This window comes from Silene latifolia, chromosome Y, assembly GCF_048544455.1.
Source record: "Silene latifolia isolate original U9 population chromosome Y, ASM4854445v1, whole genome shotgun sequence".
Classification (NCBI taxonomy): Eukaryota; Viridiplantae; Streptophyta; class Magnoliopsida; order Caryophyllales; family Caryophyllaceae; genus Silene; species Silene latifolia.
This window is the reverse complement of record NC_133538.1, coordinates 11,330,697-11,348,304: the sequence shown is the minus strand read 5'-3', so window position 1 is coordinate 11,348,304 and position 17,608 is coordinate 11,330,697. Positions and strand designations below refer to the sequence as shown.

At 39.9% G+C, this 17,608-nt stretch overlaps 1 long non-coding RNA gene and 1 other non-coding gene across 2 annotated transcripts; both read right to left on the bottom strand.

The window, feature by feature from the left end:
• Positions 1-2,394: 2,394 nt before the first annotated feature.
• LOC141626821 (uncharacterized) lies at positions 2,395-5,709 on the bottom strand. The gene is made up of 2 exons (XR_012536410.1): positions 5,322-5,709; positions 2,395-3,888 (listed from the first exon to the last, which is right to left on the bottom strand). It is a non-coding gene; the product is annotated as an uncharacterized LOC141626821 (long non-coding RNA).
• Positions 5,710-7,623: 1,914 nt separating this feature from the next.
• On the bottom strand, positions 7,624-7,730 carry LOC141635767 (small nucleolar RNA R71). Its single transcript, XR_012540429.1, has one exon. It is a non-coding gene; the product is annotated as a small nucleolar RNA R71 (small nucleolar RNA).
• Between the last annotated feature and the right edge of the window lie 9,878 nt (positions 7,731-17,608).

Here is a 17,608-nt window from a genome sequence, read left to right as displayed (position 1 = left end):
GAAGATGATGAAAATCACAATCAATAATTGAAGAGCAAAAAAATTACGTTTTTTCTCTAGAAAATGAAGGTGGTTTCAATCATCATTCACTAGCTTCATATCCATTTGATTGGTAGAAGAACTCAAACACCGCCAGCCTCACCGTCTAATCCTTAATCATCATCTCCTAGCAGTTCAACTTCAAGCTCAATTAAAGAGACACCTCCAAAGTTTTCAGATCACTTCGAGATGTGTATACAAGTTGTACATTTGCGTTATTCACGTCAACGCCTCTTACTTATGATGATTATGTTGAAAGTCGATTCAAAATGGCAAGATGCAATGCACGAGGAGATGCAATCCATTAGAGAAAAATTCTACTTGGTAGTTGGTAGAACCACTTAAGAGAAGAATGTGATAGGGTTGAAATGAGTGTTTTGAACAAATTATGATGTAGATATAAGTGTAAAAAAGCACAATGCACGTTTAGTTGGTAAGGGATATGCATGTTTTGAGAAAACTGGAAACGAAAACAAACTTTACAGGTTAAATAGGCTTTGTAATGTCCTAAACAAGCTATGCGTGCATGGTGTAACAAGAGAAAAAGGATTGTACATCAGATTTACTACCTCACACTTAATGAGTTTTGTGTATTTTTTTTGAGTTCTATATATTTATAAATTACATTTTAGTTTTATGACGTAAAAAATCAAATATTTCTGAGTTTATATGTAATTTTTTTGAGTTATAATGTAACTTTTTGATATTAATGTTTAAGTAAATGAACTCAAAAACTTTATAATATAATTCAAAATTTTTAAATTAAAACTTAAAAACTTTATCTTAATGCTCAAAAACTATATCATCTGATGTACTACATCAGATGTATAATCAACTTACTAGTATAACAAAAGCGACTCTTATTTCCATGAATCTGGCTTTACAACGAGCGAAAATGAGTCTACCCATTATTTCAAAAAATGCGACAATGACTTTTTAGTGGCATCTTTATATGTCGGCGATATGATCTACATAGCGACGTCTGACTCTATTGTTGCCGAGTTCAAATCTTCAATGATGGAAAATTTGTCGGATTTAAGATTGTTAAATTATTTTCTTAGACTGGAAGTGAAGCAAGAAGCAACTGACATTTTTATATCTCAAAAAAAATATGCAGTGGACCTTATAATATGTTTAAATTGTTGGGTTGCAAAATAGCATGCACCCCGATGAATATAAATGAGAAATGGTTAGCATTCACATGCGCTAACAAAGAGATGAGGTGTTGTCACCCCAATGCGCCCATTTGAGACAAGAATAACCACTTTTTAACTAAAAATGATAAAAACCCGCAAAATACGATAACGAAGAAACAAAATGTGCGTAAAAAAGTTAATGGCCGGTGGATCGTCCGCCTTCCTAACACCGGCTCCGAGAGCATAACTTTTATTGAAAAACTTGAAGAAATTTTGGCTAAGTAAGAAATAAGATCATTGGCTGACAAACAAGCCCTTGAGATCTTGCATATGTCTTGAGTACTAAAGAACTAGAAATGACTTTAATAACTAGCCAACATAATTAATATAACGTTACTTGTTATCACTTTTCTCGAAATCCGCAAAGTCGATCCGAGTTTATATAAAAACGTGCACTCCAAAGTCGTTCGATTTTACTTGATTTCGAGCGAATCCTGACTACATTCAAATGAAACTGACGATTCACTTAAATCATTATGTAGTAAATTGTGCGTGTATTTATCCAAGGAGTTAGCCTTACTATTACCAAATTTCCCGTCTAATTTGTTGATACTATAAGTAGTTAAAGTATAATAATGAATAACTCATATTTCACAATAAAAAGAAGGAAGTCAATTTCGTGATGAGTTTTCTTTATTCTTTTTTTTGTGGTGAAAGGTAAGTATATAATAAATAAAAAAATATAGTACATCACAATATTAGATCGAAAATAACCAACTAATTCCAGTTAAAATCAGCCAAGAGACCACATCATAATAAAACTAGGGATATTCTACGTTGTACCCCCAAGTTTTTTTGGTTATCTATGCTGTATCCCTACACTTTAAAAATTCTATGGTGTACCCCTAAACTCTATACATTAGTCTATACCATGACCTTATTTATTGTTTTTGCTAATTTAGTTTCTTAGTTGATTTATTAAATCGTCTATTTACCATTACAATTGTTCGATAACCTACTCATTTACTTATTAATTCGCGAATTATCCATTAACCCACCAAACAGTATACGAATTTAACTCAAATCTCCATTATCATTTCATGCTTCATAACGAGGTATTTAATAGTAGTTTATGCTTATTAAAAGAGATTTGTGATGCTTCACATATATGATGGTGATACAACATTAATGTGTCCAAATAAAGGTCAAAGTACGCTTGTTTGATAGTGAAAAGTTAATTATGATTTGAAGGAGGTCATGATGGAGAAATAGGTAAGAAGTTTAGGGGTACACCGTAGAATTTCAAAAATGTAGGGGTACAACATAGAAAACTGAAAAATACGAGAGTACACCATAGAAAATCCCATAAAACTAAATAATGTTATCAATCCACCTCTGGTCACTATGCTTCAAAGGCTTCATGTTCCTCTCTTTCCAGCGCATTTTAATGTTAGAGCAAACCTGATTCACCAGGACCCAAGGTGCAGGTAGCTGATAATCCACTCGTGCACAGTTTCTAGCATACCAAATTGCATAGATGATCCCCACAAAGCAAGCACCAGTAAAGACCTTTTGAAGTCCACTTCTGCCTCTTCCTTTAGAAGCCAATTTATCATATCAACAGCAGGGAACTGAATGTGAATCTTATCCTATAACAACTTCATGCAAACTTTGCAATACTCACAGCAGTAGAACAAATGAAAATGATTTTCAGGCTCCACACCACAAATATAATAGTGTATATCATGCCCCATACCCATTTTTTTGCATTCTATCCAGGGCCAAGAGCCTTTGATGTTGGCTTGCCCAGAATATAAATGCAGATTTAGGAACATTCAAACCGTTCCAACATAGAAATCTCCAAGGAACCTTAGCAATCTTAGGTCTAATCCAGTGATAACCAGCAGCAACAGTGTATGATTTATCAGAATTCTGCCAGAGGTTGTTAGTATATCCAGATTTGAAAATGTCCTTGACATGGACAATTTTCTTCCAAGACCATCTGCAATCTGAAGGAGCACTATAGTCTTTCCAGTCACAACCTTTCATATAGACATGATTGACCTACTTGACCCACATGTGACCTTCTTTGAAGCCAACTAACCAGTATACTTACCCAATAAAGTTTATTCCAAAGTTGAGAATTCTTCAAGCCAAGTTCACCCTCATCTTTTGGATTGCAACATTTCTCCCAGCTAACATTTGGAGCTCTAAGCTATGAATCCTTGCCCCCCATATGAAATTTCTGCATATGAACTCCACTTTCTTCATAATCCCAGAAGGAATTAAGAAAATTGATGCGCAATAGGAATGTAAAGTGGAAAGAACAGAATGCACCAGAGTTAATCTGCCAGCATAAGAAAGGTGCCTTGCTCCCAGTCCTCTAATCATAGCCACAATTCTTTCAATAAGTTTATGACCTTCATAGGTTGTGATTTTATTTGAAGAGATGGGTACCCCTAGGTATTTGAAAGGCAACTTACCAATTCTAAATCCAGATATCTTGACAATGTCCTTCATAATTTCATTTCTAACTCCATTAAAATAGATATCTGTTTTGTCTCTATTCAGGCATAGTCCAGAAGTGGCAGAGAAAGTAGAAAATGCCCTCAAAATCCACATAATAGAAGCTTCATTACCTTTATAGAACATTAAAAGATCATCTGCAAATAGTAGGTGATTGAGCCTGATATGCCCACACATATGGTAGAACCTGAAAATATCTTGCTGAGCTACAATGTGCAGAATCCTAGAAAGGTATTCCATGCATAGAGTAAAGAGCAGAGGAGATAAACAATCACCCTGTCTCAATCCCCTTTTTCCATGGAAAAAACCAAAAGTATTTCCATTGAAATTGAGAGAGTAAGAAAGGGTAGTCACACAGATCATAATAAGCTGAATAAATGATGCGTGCTTTATTTATGCACTTTTCTTTGTCATTTAGCACGTATTTCTATGCTTATTACGTAGCAAATAGCCACTATCTTCCCATGAATGGTTTAATTTGGGTTATTTTTCATTCTATGCAGGTTTGGACCCAGACGAGTATAAACAAGCCAATACCACTCTCAATGTAGCAAAATGAAGTTGAATCACCTCATGTCTGCTGATGACCTCTTAGTGTTCTGTAAAGGGAATGCTCATTCTATTACCCTCCTTATGAGAGCTTTCTCTACATTCTCTAAAGCTACTGGACTAAGTTTGAATGCTAATAAATCTGAAGTGTACTTCAATGGTATGCCTGAAGATTTGAAAAAAGATATTAAAGTTATTGCAGGTTTTGTTGAGGGATCTATGCCTTTCAATTTCTTGGGTGTCCCAGTTAAGCCCAGTAGGCTGACTAAGACTGAATGCACTACTCTTGTGGAGAAAATCATTGGGAGGATAAGGGCACTAAGGACTAAGAAACTCTCTTATGCAGGTAGGCTTACTCTTATCAACTCTGTTCTAAATACTCTGTATTATTACTGGGCAGCTATCTTTATGCTTCCTAAAGCTGTAATTTCAAGAGTGGAGGGAATCTGTAGGAATTTTCTTTGGGATGGAAGCCCTGATTTTAACAGAGTTCCCTTAGTTTCCTGGAATAAAATTACTGTGCCAAAAAAGGAAGGGGGCTTAGCCATAAAACAAGCTAAAAATTGGAACATAGCAATAATTGCTAAGCTTGTTGATTGGATCTATTGCAAAGCTGATTGGCTTTGGGTCCAATGGGTTCATCAAACCCATTTGAAGGGTCAGAACTGGAACGACTATGTTCCTCCATCAGATGTCAGCTAGACATGGAGGAATATATGCAAAGTGAAGGACTGGATGAAACATGGTTATAACAATGGCGTAGGACTGTTAATGACAAGGGCTATAGCATAAAACAAGGGTATGAATGGCTCAGAGATAAGAAACCAAAAGTGAATTGGTACTACCAGATCTGGAATAACTGGGTGATACCTAAACACTCTATGGTTACTTGGATGGGTATGCACAAATGTCTTAATACTAAGTCAAAGCTTTTTCAGAATGGATGTTTTCAAAACGACTTATGCTGCATTTGTAATCCAGAGAGTGAAACCCAGGATCATATCTTCTTTTCTTGTGACAATAGAAGGATAGTTACTAATATAATTGAAGATTGGAGTGGTATTAAAGTACCTAAGAGACAAGCACTCCATCGAGTAGGACGAATGAAGAGCTCTAGCATAAGGAAGAAAACTCAAATGGTGATTCTTAACGCTTGCTTATATGCTATCTGGACCCAGCGGAATAACTCGCGAATCAATGGGATATTGATATGCCCAGAAAGAATATTCAAGATGATAAAAAACGAAGTGATCCTTCGAGTAAGAGTAAAGGTGAAGATGCCGATTGACAGGAAAGATCAAGAATGGTGAAATCGTTTGATGGCTTGATGTTTGGCTCCATCGTTTGGGTTTGTTTTGAGTGAATTAAAAAGTGAAGATGATCAGGAAGATGAATGATAGAAGATTTTTCCGTCTTTTAATCATTTTTCTTGGTCTGATTGTATTTGGCTTTTGTTGGTATTTGGCTTTGTTGGTATGTGTATAGTCCTTTCTTGGACAACATTTCATTATTAATATATCCTCACATTTAACCAAAAAAAAAAAAGCCAAAACCTGTCCCCGGTGTTGCATTTTGGATGTTGGAAGATTGAAGCTTGGAAGCTACTGCCTCGAGGTGCGTGATTACGCAAGGAAGTGCATCAAAGATAATCTATACTGCAGAAAAGTCAATCGACCATCCCTTTTAGTCGATCGACTGTTGCTGAGTCTGGAATCAGTCGATCGACTGATATCTTAATCGATTGACAATCTCGTGAATTCTGCGAGATGTGTTTATTTTTATTACGGCCCATTAGTTGTTTGTTTAATAATTTTCCCTTATTATTATTTAAGGGGGAACTCAGAACTTTATTAGGGCATCTTTGAATTTGCAAAAACTCTCTCATACACGTTGCTTTTACTCGAGAATTTTGGATCTAAAACTTTGTAATCTTTCTTCCCTATTTTGGTAATTTATCGATCCTTGTTCTTCAATTAATTATTATTGTTTATTTCGTTCTTCTTCTTCATTAATTGCAAGCTTTATGTTTAATTGTTATTTACATCTTGTCAACATGTTTAATTCAATTTTCATTATTATCGTTGTGTTTATCAATTCAAATATACGTAGCTAAATTTCTCATGCTAGGATTAGGGAAGCCATGGTTATAAGACGATCATAATTAGATTATTCGGTCTGGCATTAATATAAATATGTGTTGTTAGTTGTAGCTTCTAATAGCATTTAATTGGTTAAGTCGATGTAATTAATTATCTGATCTGGGAAACTTCGATATAGATCGAGAGATTGGAAGAAGTTAGACCTGCTACAAACAATGGACCATCCTAATTAGAGTGAAAGCTAAATTAGTACTCTAAGGCGAATAGCGGACCGGAAGGACCTTTTTATTACCCCTCAAACCATATTTATGCCAACCGTTGACGTTACCTTTGATCGTTGTTGACCGTGGTGACCCGATATCCTAGCCTTTTCTCTTATTTGAAATATTTTTCCTTAATTTAATTTCCTTTGCTTTCTACTTTAGTTAATAGACAAAACCAATCAACCTCAAAATTTGTGACTCAGACGGACTGAGAACTGCAATTAGACCGCTTTTGTCTCCCTGTGGATACGATCCCGACTTTCTCTACTGCACTAGTTTAGGCCAGTTGGTTTATCTTTGATAGGTGTGCGATTTAGTCTGTCAAATTTTGGCGCCGTTGCCGGGGAGGCAACAATTTTCTGTTTGCTTATTTTAGTTTGTCTTGTCTCAGGGAACTTTCGTTCCTTGAGACCGATCTTACCTTTCAGTGCTAGTTTTGTTTATGCCCAGGTCTTTCAGGTCTGAGCTCATACTATTTGATCCAGAACCAGAGAGGACTCTCCGTGCTAGACAAAACTTTTGGAAGGAGATATATCAAGCAGAAGACTTGAGTACCCTTGATTCAGCTTACGCCGCTTTTATTGCAGAAAATCAGTGTTTAGAGGAAGACGCATCTTTTTCTGACCGTACTATGATCATGGCTACATTAGCAAGCCATTCAGAGCCCACCCTTACATTTATTCCCAAGGAATTCAAGCTACCCACCACCGATAATGGCACCTTCGAGATTCTTCATCCTACATTAACTTGGTGGAGCGAAACATGTTTGGAGGTGGAGCTAGTGAAGACCCGGCTAAACATATGGAGAAGTTCGTTACATACTGCTGCTCCAACCCTTTGACTGCTGGGGTAACCCATGACCAAGTAAAATAGGTCCTTTTTCCTTTCTCTCTACGAGATGGTGCTGTAGAGTGGTTGCGTGACTTGGATATGGAAGCACATGGTATTACTGACCAAGTATTACTAGCTCTTGCATTCAACAAGAGGTATTTTCCACCGCATAAGACAAATGCTCTTAGAAGCCAAATTACGAGTTTCAAACAAGGTGCCACTGAAGACATTAATGAGGCATGGGTTCGTTTCAAGAGACTAGCCCGCTCCGTTCCCCATCATGGCTTCCAAATCTGGTTTTTATGCAATCAGTTTTATAATGGGCTGTATGACGATCATAGAGCCCTACTTGATTCTTCTGCCAATGGGAGGTTTCAAAACAACACTACTGATGCCAATGCTTGGAAATTGATCAATGAGATAGCTACTCACACTACTGAATATGGTAATCCAAGAGGTACCACAAGAGGGAGTGGTTCGGATGGAGCCGTTGTGGCTCAGTTGGAGGCATTAACTGCCCAAATTGCCGAATTAAAGACATCCCAATCTTTGGGAAATAAGTAGACAGTCCATGCTATTGTTCAACAGGAGGTCCCTTGTGAGAGATGTGGCACTAAAGGTCATGTTGCAGCTGGATGTATGAGTACTATAAAATAAGTTAATTCCTATCAGTCTTTCAAGCAAGGTTGCCCATACTCTAATTTCTTCAATGTGCAAAATCCTACCCCGCAACCGACCAATGCTTATGTCATTCCCCAAAATCGTGGTAATCAACCACAAAGGAACTTTAATAGGCTGGCTCAACAACAATTTCAACAGATGCAGCCTCCTCCTCAAGCTCCAAACAATGATATATCGGAAATTAAAGCAATGTTACAACAACAAATGACAGCTTCACAAAAGCAATAAGCTTTAATTGCTTAATTGTTGGCTCAGAATAAAATCTTGGACAATCAAATTGCTAAATTATCAAGCCAAAATTCAAGTAGGCAGCCGGGTGTGTTGCCGTCTCAGCCTAATAAACCACATAAGACAGTAAATGCTATCAACCTAAGAAGTGGTCTTACTTATGATGGACCGGAGATGCCCCAAGTAAATAACGATGTTATTTTTGAGGACTTAGAAGTTGATGCGGAAGAAAAATCTTCAGTCGAAGCTGATGTAACGACTGGGAAAAGTCGATCGACTGGCAATAGTGGCCGATCGACTAAATTGGTTGAATTAGATGCTTAGATTGTCCGTGAAAGTCGATCGAAAGGTACTTTTAGTCGATCGACCGGAGTTGTTGGTCGATCGACTGTTGCAAATGGTCGATCGACTTTTCTGCCTGACAGAGTTGCTAATACGCTACCTGTTGCTGATGGGTCATCTACTGCAGCTGACAAAACACCCAATTCTGATAAGGAGAAGAAAGAAGCTGAGCCACCCATTGTGATTAAGCCTCCCTTTCCGACCCAACAGCTGAATACGAAGATTGAGCAGCAATTCGGGAAGTTTTTAAAGGTCGTAAAAAATCTGCAGGTAATGGTACCTTTCACTGAACTTATTACTCGGGTTCCCTCTTATGCCAAGTTTATGAAAGAAATTTTGACTCGTAAGAGGAGCTTTGATGAGGTAGAGCCTATAGATTTTACTGAGGAGTGTAGTGCACTTCTATAAAACAAGTCTCCACCCAAATTGGCTGACCCAGGTAGTTTCTCCAGAACCTGTTTTATAGGCACCCATACTATATATAATGCTTTATGTGACTTGGGTGCCAGTATCAGTGTCTTAACTCTGTCTTTAACTAAAAAGATAGGTTTGACCGAGTTTAAATGAACCAATATGACTGTCCAGATGGCAACCGCTCCTTGTTGCGGCCTTTAGGGATCTTAGAGGATGTTCGTGTGCGGGTTGGGAAGTTCTTTATACCCGTCGATTTCGTTGTTTTTGACATTCTTGAGGATAACCACACCCATATTATTTTAGGGAGACCAATTTTGCACACTGCTGGTGCAATAATTGACGTAGGAGCGAAGACTTTGACATTTAAGGTGGGGGTGAGGCACTGACTTATACCCAATATAATGTTCGTAGGGCACCCATGCAAGTTGTACCTTGCCATGTTATTTCCCCTGTAGAGTCTACTAAGGTACCTGATAGTCCCACTGTTGAGTCATATCTTGCTATTGCTGTGACACCTCCGCCCTATGCTGGGAGCAAGATAGAGGACCATGCTTTTGTTTCACTTTCTGCAGGACTGTGGACATGGGTCCACCTGCGACGCCCAGCCGATCTGTGGACGTAAAACAGTCTTTTGAAAGCCACGCTCGGTGGCGTAAAAAATGCTTTCGACCGGATCGTTTTAGATCGGTCGGGTTCGTCTCGGCAAGGGTCTCAAAACGATGCGAGAGATGTTTAGAGTCACCACCAAGCATTTGTGGGATGCTTGGAACCCGTTCGAATCCACTTTATACCTAGGTCAACCAAGGAAAAAAGCGGTGTTTGACATAGGTACTAAAGATAAGGAGTCGTCCCTCTTTAGCATCCTATCTCTAGAACGACTCTCGTACGCCCTGGATAAGGTCGTCCACTATCCAAAGTTTTTGAGTATGAGGTGAAGGTACGTATTAGGAAGCCATTTAATCGGACACCCAATCCCGCCCGCGGTAGCGGCCTCTACTGATCGATCATGGTTGGTTAAATGCAAAAGTTGATAAAACGGGTAAATGTATGAATGCGTATCCACAAGTTTGAACCTAACATGTGAGCTTTCTATTTCGGTTGTTTATCCAAATATCAAGTAATTGATATCAAGTTGGATTTAATGTTGATTTTCATGCAAGACGGAAATTAAACATCCATTTACCAAGTTAGGTTTATGGTGCATAACGTGATCCATTTGTCTTAGAAAGGCGTTTTGCAAATACAATGTAAAAGGGGCAGGTTAGTCATCTGATCCATCCTGTATTCGGATTAACTGAATTTGGGATCGTCCTAGACGAGTGATGGAAAAGAAGCAGGGTTTGCATCAGGCGGCCTATTGAGGCGCGAGCCGTCAGGCGATGCAAGCAGGCCTGTCCTAGTTTGAAAACTGGAAAACAGTTGGCCTGTTTAGGCGTGGGGCAGCAGATGATCCAAGGGATGTCTTCTGCCTGTTGAAAACTTTTGTAAAACGGTTTGTAAAGGGGGTGTTTGAACCCGTCTTGGTTTGAAAAGGTCGTTTAGACCGCTTTGTGTTAATGTGAGGAACGGGACTTGAATGATCGTCATTGTATTGACAATATTCGACGCCAGGTTCGGTTTTGCAAGCTTGACATGAATAGTATTGAAAAATGATTATGAAATAATTGTATTAAGTTCATTTGTTTGTAATTAGTCAATGTTTATCATAGTACTCGGGTTTAAACCGACATGGTATATGGAACCAAGGATGACTTTGCATTTATGACTAATATGTTGGTTTTGAAATGTAAAGAAATGAAATAAAAGGTTTTAAAATACCATTTAAAATGTAATTAACCAAATATTATCTCCGAAACACGGATTAAACCGTCATGGTATAAGGAACCAAGGGTGAAAATGTTTTATGGTTAAAAAGATTCATCATAAAAATGATTTGAAATGGTAAAAACAGGTTGTAAAATAGAATGAAAAATGGAAAGAATGAACTCAAACACGTTTGAGTTTTGACCAGGACACCTCATTGAGGCGCGGGGCACCTTGTGGTGCATAAGGCCTTCTGTTTTCGGTCAAAACTCTATTTTGGCTGATTGGATCCGTATTTTGGACCATATTATGCTAGTTTTAGCATGTTAAAGTCATAAAATAGATAAAAAGACATGAAAGAAGAGGATTTTACACCCTCATACTTATATGCTAGGTTTGAGACGAGAAATCGACGAAAGTGTAACAACTTGTTAGGTAGGAAAATTCGGTTGAAAACCGTTTTAGCATTGTAAAGAGTGTTTTGCTAAGTTTAGTGATGGTGTAGTTGGTCGAGATGGTCGGTCAAGTGATTTAATGCACGATGACGGTACCAAACAATGTGTATGGCTTGTATTTTCGATCGGTAGGTTGAAAATACATGTCGGTTTGTGACTTAAGAAGTCGAGTCGAGAATTTTAAGAGAGATATGAGGGGGCAGACACTCGCGTACCTTCAAATGGTGGCATTTGAGGGGTATTTATAGATAAATGGGTGGTTGTGTGCATTTTGAGCGACGTGGCCGCATGGGCTACTCGAAGAGGCACGAGCCATTTCGCGTGTCTTCGAGCGGTCTTGTCACTATCACGCAATTGAAATCATGATTTATTCTATCCTAGGTTTTGGATGGCATGATTTGTACTTGACCATTCAAGTATTCCGGGAATACTTAACATGGAAGCTTTGTGATGTTTGTTTTTTGTGTTTGACTCGGTTTGACTCGTTGTCTGAGTCGGGATTTGAATTTTTGAGTCGGTTTTTGGTCCTTTGACGGTTTTGACTCTAGTTAGTGTCATTGAGACCCCGTCATCGTGCATAAAACACTCCAGGTACTTTTTAAAATTTTTGAAATGTTTTGTTTTCGAAATCGTTTTGAGTTTTCCGACGTATAGTTATACAAAACTGTCGATTAAACGCTGCGATTACTAAGCATGTTGTAGTCCGATAATCAACGGGTGTTTGTTGGAGATTCAACAGATACTGGGTATCTACAGAGACACCACTTTGACTGAGGCTTGGACAGGGCAAAAGTCAAAGTATAGCCCCATGGTCAATCGAAGATTACAACCTGGAGACCGAGGCGACGTCGAGGCGGCTCGAAAGGATTCGGGCCAAGGACGTGCCATCGGGAAGGGCGACGCCAAGATGACTCGGGGATACGAGTTAACGACCTGTCATCGGGAACAGTTTAGAGCTGTCGACTGTCCGTGCGGGTCGTTTTAAATTCGTTAGACTACGTACGAAGGCTCGCCAGCCATAGGAATGAGTCATACCTGAGGCATCTTCGGGATATGTCCTTAAATTATTTCTTGTTTGCGGGCAAAGGCTTGCCAGCCATGTCGCGGATATGATGGGGCTAGCCAGCCGCGTAGAAGGTACATTTTGAGGCTCGCCAACCATGTTGAATGTGCGTTGTGAGGCTCGCCAGCCACGTTGAAGGTGCGTTGTGAGGCTCGCCAGCCATACTGAATGATCGACAGTAGGAAATAGCCGTGTTGTACGGGCCTATTTCGAGAGTTCGTTGTGTTTAGCGGGCTCCATGGGGAGGCCTTCGATATCCTGCTGAGGAATTTCGGTGTTTGCATTGGTTGCTTGTGGCGCCGAAAAGAGATAGACTTGTGAGACTGGCTCCTGTGGACGACGGTGATTTCGAATCTTGAAGAGAGGTGACGGATTTTATTGCCGTTGTTCGGAATTTGTAGAAATAGAGGATGTGAATTCCGCCATTTGATGTGTGTTTGGGGGATAACGGTCTTGATTCCGTCTTCAGATGACTTGAAATTTGTGAGGAGTAGTGATTTTGAATTTCACTTTCACGTTTGAATGTGTGACGGTTTTTAATGCCGTTGTTTGAAAAATAACGAACTTTGAGTTTCGTTATTCTGTTGTTTTTTTAGGGAGGGACGGTTTTTAATTCCGTCGTTTGAAAGTTTGTGAAAATAGCGAGTTTGAATTTCACTATTTGTTTTTGTTTGAAGAAATGACGGTTTTTAATTCCGTCATTGAAAATTTTGTGAAAATAGTGTGGAAACTGGGCTAAAGCCCAAAGTTTCGCTGAAAGAGCAGGGAGCACCTCAAAGAGGCGCGAGTCTTCCTGCGAGGCAAGGAGGCTCTCCTTTTTTCAGTAAAAATACGCGAGGAGGTTCAGCTCCTCATTTTGCTTCGTCTTCAACCTTTTAAACACGATAAACCAAAAAAATCGCCATTTTCGGTTGTGTTTTCTTGCTTGTGTTCGTGCCTAATTCATCATGTCATCTCAAGGTATGTAAATCCTATTGATTCCACTTGAATTTATTGGTCTTTTTGTCAATTGAATTTGGGCGAAACCCTAACCCTTCGAAAATCAATTTGGGCGTTTTTGTTTGGCCCATTTTTGAGTGAAATTGATGATTGCATTAGGTTAGAAACTTGTTTAGGAGTATAAGGGTGGTTTTAGTTTGCATTTTGGTCCCCGTTCCCTAGGCTCGAAAAACGTGAATGAGACGGAAATTCGTCTTATTTGTCAATGTCGTGTTTGTTTGCTTGAGTTGTGTCCCACTAGGTCGCATTGTAGTCGGGGGACCGTCTTTGCGATATTGAACCTTCTTTGGGCGTTGTGGGCAAAATTTGAATTTTTGCCTCTGTGAGACGGTCTTATGCTGATGAAATAAGCGTCTGTTTGGGCTACAATTGAGCTGGTTTGTCTTGAAATGGACCTTAACGGTAGTTTAGGTCACTTTAAGACGTGATTAAATCACGTTGCTTTGCTGTGGTCATAATTTGAATTTTTAACCTGTTTGTGCCCGGGTTGGCGTAAAATTGCCTTTTTCGAGCTGTGAAAAATACCCAGTTGTGTCGGGAATTTTTGTTGCTTATTTTGCGGAACTTGTGTGGTCTTTGAAGTGTTGGGTGGTTTTTGTAATTTTGTCATTGTTTTGGCTCGTCTTTTGCTTGAAAAGAAGGGCGAGTCGTTTTTTGTGAATTTTTTGTGAAGTGTTTTGCTGGATGAGTGTGGGCGGGTTTGCCCTTGTTTTGTTTTTTTTCATTTGCAGGTGATTTGTTGGTGTGTTTTTTTGGATTTTGTCCATTTTGTGCCGTAGTAATGCCGAAATTTCGGCTGGCGTTTTTATTTTGTTCTGATTGCAGGTGAGTGTTCTGGGGCTTCTGGGCCTCTTGGGTCCGTCACTGAGGCTTTAGAGCTCCTGTTTGGGACTGGGACAGTTAGTACTCCGGCAAGTGTGCCCGAGGTGGTGGTGGAGGACGCTTCCGAGGAGGAGCCCACTGAGGAGGTTGTTATAGCCGAGGGAGCTACAGAGGCTCGGAAGGAGCCCGTTGTTGGGGCTGTTGGTGCTGAGGGAACCACAGAGGCTCGGGAGGGGCCCGTTGTTGGGGCTGTTGGTGCTGAGAGGGCTCAGTCGGGGTCCGAGGCTGGTTCCTCTGGGAGGAGGGTCGGAACTGTGAGGAGGGATCCCCGGGTCTCTAGGCAGAGGCTCCAGAACGTCGTACGGATCATTGAGAGGGATCCCCTCGTCTCGTGCAGTCTCGCGGGACGAAGAGGCGGAGAGTGGAGACGGAGGCAGATTACGTATTCGTCGAGAACTGGGAGGCTAGACGGGTTACAGCCCCGCGGGGGTTGAACATGCGGGTGGCGCCTACTTGGGCCGTGGGCTTTGACGGTAGCCAGTTGTTGTTGCGGCTAGACACTCACATCTCCTACCGTGCGCACGAGGGCTTGGTGAGTCTGTTGCTTTGTTTGAGCTTTTTTTGCCGTTTTTGTTGTTTAAGACCTGAATAGGTGTTCTAATGTTATTTGTTTCCCAAATTCAAGAGATTGCTACCATGAGGACTTTCTCAGGCTTGTCGACTTGCATAGGATTTTACGACGTTCTCCCGGCCGGTTCAAGGGCGTTGATAGAGAGGTCGGCTATGGGGCCGTTGGTGGCTGCCTGGCGCGAGATTCACGGGACTTCGATTAGGTCGAACATGTGTTTGATTCGCGCCACGTTGGACCGTTACTGGGAGACGACGTCGTCGTTACACTTAGAGTTTGGGGAGGTCGTTATCACCTTGGAGGACTTTGCCATGATATCGGGCCTTCCTTGTGGCGAGACGCCTGTTCAATTCCCAAAGACGCCGGAGAGAGTGTTTTCTACCGTGGTCACGGGTTTGATCGGCAATGTTTTGCCTCCGCCGACTGAAATCACTCCTTTCCTGATAGCGAACTCTTACGTGAGGGATCACTTTAGGGGGAGAGTGAATGGCTTCATACTGGTGCCGTTGGCGAGTCCGGAGGCTGAGGCTGAGGCTGACGCGCAGGAGGCGCAGTTGTGGTTGTGGTACTTCTTGGGTACCTCGTACTTTGGTGACAAGGGTGAGCGCTTGTCGACCAAGGTACTTCCTCTGCTTGCTAACCTAGACGCCTTAGGTCAGTACGACTGGGTGACGCCGACCTTGGAAAGTTTTACCCGTTGCTTGCATGCGGCAGTTCGCCGGGAGGTGATGGGGGATGGGAGTTCTCCCGCTTTGGTTGGTCCCGGCCTCATCTTGGACGAGCGTTTTGTGGTTTTTTTTTGTTTTGATTTTAGTTTTGATTTTTGATTGATTTTTGAGTTTTGGCAATTTTTTGAAAAAAATTGGCTAATTTGTGGTTGGTGTGTTTTGTTACAAGCATGCTTATTTGCTTAATTTGTCCCCTTACGCCTGAAGACGACGGGTGACGTGCCTTTGGCTTACCCGGCTGTGAGGGGTTGGACGAGGGCTCGGAAGAAGTCCACCAAGTTGACTTACGAGGACTGCAGTGAAGGAAAAGTAGATCTATATACCTAACATATTCATATATGTTCTATTTTAATTTGTCATAAAATGAATAAATGATCTTATGCATGCAAACTTATAAACAAAATAAAGAAGAAGCATTCATCCTTACATTGGAAATTCGGTTTAAATGGGCACAAGAGAGATCACCTTCTCTCTTGTTCTTGTGCTTTCCTTTTGGATGAACAAAGACCCAAGTGTAGGATCTCTCCCAAGGATTAATACCCAAAGCACACTCTTAATAAAATTAATATTATGTATACTAGACAATATTAATTTTTTGTAGAAAATTGACCCAAAATAATTTGGTTTTAATCTCCCAAAACCGGTTGAGAGAGAAGAGAAGAGGAAGGTTTTTTTTATCTTTCTAAAATTCTAATTTTAGGTGAATGAAGAATGAATGATACACTAACTACATTTTAGTGTATATTAGGTAAAAATAAGATGAAAAACGAAAGTGGTTTTTCATCTCATAAAACCGGGTGGAAGGGGGGATTAGAGGGAGCCAATGCATGCTTGAGTTGTTCTTCACAATGAGCATTAGGGTTGCATGGCTAGTTTAGTAGGTAATCATTGTGTTTACCACTCACATTATAAACACAATATTATCCTTAATCCTCCCTTAATTTCGGTACATATAGATAATATGGACTCCATATTATCATTGTCAAAATGTCAATTTGTCTTATGTCACATGTCACATGTTACATAAATTTGTTATGTATTTTTAACATATTAAAAATCAACGTATTAATAAAAATACGTCATATACAAAAATCGACTTAGTAATTCATAATTACTTGTACCAAAATGTTTTACCAATTATAAATCACAACAATTTGTATTTATAATAATTCATTCAAATTTAATTGTTTCCTTAAACAATAATTTCATCTGAGTAATGATACAATTCGGTTACTCAGACCGTATCTCATTTAATCAAATTTCAATGAGATACGTAAATAATACTCCCAAAATCTTCCGTCAATTTTAAATAATTTAATTGACTCGTAACGTTATACTATCAATTAAATGATCAATTAAGAGTGTTGCCCTATAGGTATGACCTAGGGGATCAACTGATCACCACCGTCGCACGACAGTAATGTCAAACTCTAGTCAGCCAATCATTACCGATATGTGTGGACCAGTTGACAGTAAAAATACTTCCCAAACGTATTCTTTTAAAATGAGATTTAAACATGTGATCATTATGATCAACAGTTGTGATCGCATTATTGTCGGAGGACACATATTCCAACAATCTCCCACTTGTCCTCGACAAGTGTGCGTCACCAATTCTCTTGTCTTATTACTATCTCCCACTCAATGCAAGGTGTCTTTCAGGTCGTACTTACAAGTGATCATATCGAGAGTGGTTTCCTCGATCTGGAGAATAACTGATTGACCGGATTTATCCACCATGGATACATTCCGAGCGTGGCCACGCATTTCCAGTTCATTACTCCTCGAGTGGCCCTGAGATATTGTTATAACCCTGACAAGGGGTGGACAATTCCTATCGCACTTATTCCCTTCAACTAGTCACAGCCATCATAACCCAAAATATGCCCATTTGACCCCATTTACGAAGGTCGTAGTAACACAAATCAAAATTAATCTGAAACTGTGCCATCTTAGGGGAATAGTCTTTAGTCAAAATAATCGACTCATTTGAATACTATAG